The following is a 5,922-nucleotide window of genomic DNA, read 5'->3' on the forward strand; positions in this document are numbered from 1 at the left end:
TTCCAACTCTAGGGGCCGGTGCTCATCTCCGTTTCAAAGCCGAAGAGCCAGCGCTTGTCCGAGGACGTCTCCATGGTCATGTGGCCGGTATGACTAAGATGCCAAAGGCGCACGGAACGCTGTTACCTTCCCACCGTAGTGGTCCGTATTTTTCTACTTGCATTTTTACATGCTTTCGAACTGCTTGGTTGGCAGAAGCTGGGACGAGTAACAGGCACTCACTCTGTTACGCGGCTCTCGGGATTCGACCCGCCAAACAACCTTCTGTTCGACAAGCTCAGCGTCCTGAGCCACTGTGTCCCTTTTAAAGAATCTAATTATGACATCATAAATAAAGGTGCTTCTGCATAAGTTTCCTAAAGGTGAGCCAACTAGATTTCTGGTGGATTTTTCATGGATGGGTGCTCTAGTTGAGAAACAAGACGTCCTTGCTCTCTGGAACAGTGTGTGCTGCCCTAATTGAGTTGCTGGTTGCAACTTGATCCAAAGATTAAGATTTTTATTTCATACTCTGTGCAAAGTATCATGTAAATACTTAGAAACTTCATGCCTGGTTAAGACATCTGTGAGCAAGTCTGCATTTTGTGTACAGGTAGTCTTCCACTTACAATTGGGTATGTCTACTTTAATGAAGAGAAGGACAAGGGGTGACATGATAGCAGTGTTCCAATATCTCAGGGGCTGCCACAAAGAAGAGGGAGTCAAGCTATTCTCCAAAGCGCCTGAAGGCAGGACAAGAAGCAGAGGATGGAAAATAATCAAGGAGAGAAGCAACCTAAAACTAAGGGTATTTTTTTCTCAGTTAGAACATTTAATCAGTGGAAGCACCTGTCTCCAGAAGTTGTGGATGCTTCAACACTGGAAGTTTTTAAGAAGAGACTGGACAGCCATTTGTCTGAAATGGTATAGGGCAGGGGTAGGCAACCTTGGCACTTTTATGACTCGTGGATGGATGGATGGCTCAGGAATTCTGGGAGTTGAAGTCCACGAGTCATAAAAGAGCCAAGGTTGCCTACCCTTGGTATAGGGTCTCCTGCCTGAGCAGGGAGTTGGACTAGATGACCTCCAAGGTCCCATTATTATTATTATTATTATTATTATTATTATTATTATTATTATTATTATTATTATTATTATTATTATTAAGCTTTTATTCATAAAACATGAAACTCAGTCAACTGAACACTCAAACTGACTGGCACTAATGGTTGACATGGGTTGTTGCCAGTGTCTTAGGTATCAACCAGGTATCTCCTTAAAATGTAAGATGTTCCAAGTAGCGCAGTTTTTTGTAGCTTTGCTGGAGTTATTGCAGGAAGCTGCAGTTTCTTGATGTATTTTGCAAAGTTTTTGGACATAGTTCCCAGTGCCCCGATGACAATGGGTATCACTGTTACACGTTTCACCCATAATCGCGCAGTTTCAATGGCCAAGTCGTGGTATTTCGTAATTTTTTCCAGTTCTTTTTCTTCGACTCTGGCATCTCCTGGTACAGTGATATCAGTCAACTGTATGCTTCAGTTCTCTATGACTGCGATATCTGGCGTGTTGTGTTCCAGATGACGATCTGTCTGTACAGATCTACAAGATCTTCACCCTCTCATTCTCGACAACTTTTTCCACCCTATGTTCCCACAACTTTTCGGACACAGGCAAGTCGTATTTTTAACACAATGCCCAGTTTAGCAACTACTACTACTACTACTACGACTACTACTACTACTACTAATTATTATTATTATTATTATTATTATTATTATTATATTATTATTATTATTATTATTATTATTATTATTATTATTATTATTATTATTATTATTATTATTATTATTGGAGAGGGGAACTGTTTTTGTTTGTCCCTTTCGCTCCCTCTGTCATGCTCTCCTGTATCTTATATGGAGGAGTAACAGTCTTACTGGGATTGAACTCCAGTCTGTCTTTTCCATCCATTTTCTTATAACCTTGGGCACTGGATAAGTGTGGGTACATTGCAGTAGTACTAGTCAAACTTTGCTGAACTGGTCAAGCCTGCTTAGTAGGTACAGTGTATGAAAACAGTAGTTTGGGGGAATCAGGAGCTCCACTGATTCACATATATAACCCATATATATCCCCATTGCTCAAAGCCTAGCTGATAAACTAGGATTGAGCTCCAGAATAATCAAAGCAGGAAAGTGAACAAAAGAAGTAAATACATCTGAATCTTCTTTAAAAAGAAGTAGCCTAAGAGGTGTTTTTTGGTCCTAAATGAATACAGTAACTTTGGTCTGCAGCTCTGAAATAAATTGGGAAATTAGGGGAAAATCCTGGAAGAAGGTAGGTAAATCATTTCTGCACATTGAGAAGAACACTGGATAGATGCGTCCAGGAAACTCCCTTTCTTTCAGAGACCTGATATACCCAAATAATTCTTTTTGTTTAACGTTTCAATTCCTCTTTTGTATTGTCTCTTACTGTTACCCTCTTGTAAATATTCATCATGAAATTTTCCTATGCAGCCACCCTGACTTCTCTAGGCATCTCCTGTTTTTCATTCTCATACAGATAATCCTCATCTTACAACCATTCATTGACAAGTTCAAAGTTACAATTGCACTGAAAAAAGTGACTTACAATGGATCCTTGCACTTACAACCGTTGCAGCATCCCCAGTCAAGTGACCACAATTTGAGCACTTGGCATCTAGCATGTATTCACGAAAGGTGCAGCATTCTGGGGTGGTCACATGACCGCCATTTGCAACCTTCCCAGCCAGCTTCCTACAGGCAAAATCAACAGGGGAAGTTGGATTCACTTAATGACCACCTGATTTATTTAGCAATTACATTGATTTGCTCAAGTATGGCAAAAAGTTCATAAAACTGGGTGTGACTCACTTAACTGCCTTGCTTAGCAATACAAATTCTGCTCCCAATTGTGATCAGAAGGTGAGGACTACCTGTAGATAAAATATGTGATTATGTAATAAGTATTACAACGTGTAAGTTCTTCCACCCCTTGGCTCTTAATTCCTTCGGAATTTCTGCTCTTTTCTGATCTTTCCAAGTTTTCTATATAGTGCAATACACATGGGTTTTATATCCCCACTATTACTAGTTTTAAGACAACACTTCAATTTATTTGTAGCATTTCTGCCTTTTTGGACTTCATCAAGTTCTTCATCAGGCAGATGTTTTAACAGATTGGAATTCCCCATTAATACTGAGTTGTCTGGGAAAGCGCTGTAATTTTCACTGTGAAAGTGCTATCCACATTTGCCATCTTTGTGGTCAATCTGCAGTGTACTGTCACAGCAATTTCTCTCACTTTGTATTCTGCATGCTTTCAACAAGTTTATATTCTCGGTATCTAATATAAATCTGTTTGCATTCTCTATGGTTCTCTTAAGAGGTTTATTCCTTTGTTTCTAATAATAATGATGATGATGATGATGAAAGGGACCTTGGAGGTCATCTAGTAGTCCAACCCCATGCTCAGGCAGGAAACCCTACACCATTTCAGACAAATGGCTGTCCAGTCTCTTCTTAAAAACCTCCAGTGTTGGAGCATTCAGATTCTGAAAGCAAGCAGTTCCACTGATTAATTGTTCTGTCAGGAAGTTTCTCCTTAGTTCTAGGTTGCTTTTCTCCTTCATTAGTTTCCATCTGTTTCTTCTTGTCCTGCCTTCAGGTGCTTTGGAGAATAGCTTGACTCCCTCTTCTTTGTGGCAGCCCCTGAGATATTGGAACACTGCTATCATGTCACCCCTCGCCCTTCTCTTCGTTAAACTAGACGTACCCAATTTCAACAACTGTTCCTTATGTTTTAGCCTCCAGTCCCCTAATTTTCTTTGTTGCTCCTCTCTGTTCTCTTTCTAGTGTCTCAACATCTGAATATTTTCCACATTTTAGGTTCACAAAACAAAATTTCATGAGTACAGAAATAAAATGAAGTTTACTTTTGCTGGCATTTTAAGATGATTTTTCACCGTATTTTCTTGGGAATAAGCAGTATTAGAAAAGAATGCTTTCTAAATTAAATTTATAAATAGACCCACATAAGCATGTATATGCTTGATTAGCACCTTCTTAATAAAGATGGAGAAAGAAAAGCAAGGTATGGTGACTTCTATTAGAACTCTTGATATTCCACTACATTATTGTGTTTTTTAACATACTTTGAGACCAGGACTTTGGGCAAATTTCAAGACATTCATTTTATAGGAGTTACTAAGACTATTTCAACAATAAGTCAATACAGGAAGTCCTCGACTTACAGCAGTTCATTTGGTGGCTGAATGAAGATGAATATATGTGTTCCAGGATGTTGCAGAATCAAATCTGGGTCAGTCCCAATCCTGGGACTGATCTTGGTGACCAACCAAGATTGGATTCTGCATTTAGTGATCATTCAGTTACAACACTGAAAAAGTGACTTTTGCCCATTTTTAACATGACCATTGCAGTATCTCCATGGTCACTTGACCAAAATCCAGATGCTTGGCAACTGACTCATATTTATGACAATTGCAGTGTCCCAGGGTCATGTGACCACCTTTTGCGACCTTCTGACAAGCAAAATCAATGGGAAAGCCAAATTCATTTAACAACTGGGTTATTAACTTAACCACTGCATTGATTCACTTAACAATTATGGCAGGAAAGACTGTAAAATGGGGCAAAATTCACAACAAATGTTTCACATAGCAACATAAATTTTGGGCTCAGTTGTGGTTGTAAGTTGTAAATAAGCCCATATTTTACCTTGTCATATTGGAGAACAAAACACTCTAATGCTGAATTACCAATTGTTATGGTACATGTTTATATACCTTGGGAAATCTGTCATTAATTATCTGAATGATGAAGGTAAATGTGCTCTGTTGAAAGGGTATTCCAAATATATTGAAGCGGAGATAATCAGTTTTAGAGCAGAATGCAAACTGTTTACAGACTTGCCTAGCAAATGGCCTTCACTGGTGATTATGATGTGTACTAAGCTTAATGAACTGTATGATGCATTCAGTCTAATGCTACATACAGTCCCTTTTAAATGCAGAGGTGCATAAATGTACAATGGCAAGTGAGGGTGGGCTGAAACAACGAGGTGCCCAAATCCAGAAGATCAAAGTAATGCCTGATGGGTAAACATACCAAGTCAGGGCATGAATTGCAATGATCAAGAACTGCCATACTAGATTCTTCCCAACTGTTTTCCAGATACTTTTTAGATAATCCAACACAAGATGAATGAAAAGACGATCGTTTTATCCCTCCAGAAGTACCATTTGTTACTAGTTTGCAAATAAAGCGAGGATCGGTTTGATTACTAGCAAGATAAGAGCAAATAGATCTGACGTAACGAGTGTGAAACCCGAAGACAGAAAAATATGTTCGTACTTTGCAAATGGGATATAATCAGTGCTTTTTTTGTAAAAGAAAAAGGTGCCGGAACTCACACGTCATACAACCCACCTTGCCCACCCTACAAGGTTCCTTCCAAAAAAGGTGCCGGAACTCCGTTCTGAGCGTTCTATGAGAAAAAAAGCCCTGGATATAATTAAAATAATCAAAACTATCTTGTCAACTAGCGCGAGCGAGAGAAGCGGAACAGCAGTAGAAGCCTCCCGTTTCCCGCCTTTTTGCCCTTCCTAAAGCCCTCCGCCACCGCCGGCTCAGGCTTTCGCCCGCACCAGCCACCTCCGCGGGCTCTTCTGCGCAGGCGTGAATGGCTCAGACTTTTCCCGCCCGCGAGTGCCCTGTCGCGGACACGCACTGAACGAACACAGTGCCGAGTTCTCACCCTCTCTCTCTCTCTCCCCCCCCCCACCCGCAACCCCAATGCTCTTGGCGGGAGCACCCGACGCCCTGCGTCGTGACGTCACAGACGCGACGTTCTGCGTCTGTGCGTCGGGCGCCGTCAGCGTCGGGCGTGTCCCAGGAT

Source organism: Vipera berus (assembly GCF_964194415.1).
Source record: "Vipera berus genome assembly, chromosome: 1".
In the NCBI taxonomy this organism is placed as follows: Eukaryota; Metazoa; Chordata; class Lepidosauria; order Squamata; family Viperidae; genus Vipera; species Vipera berus.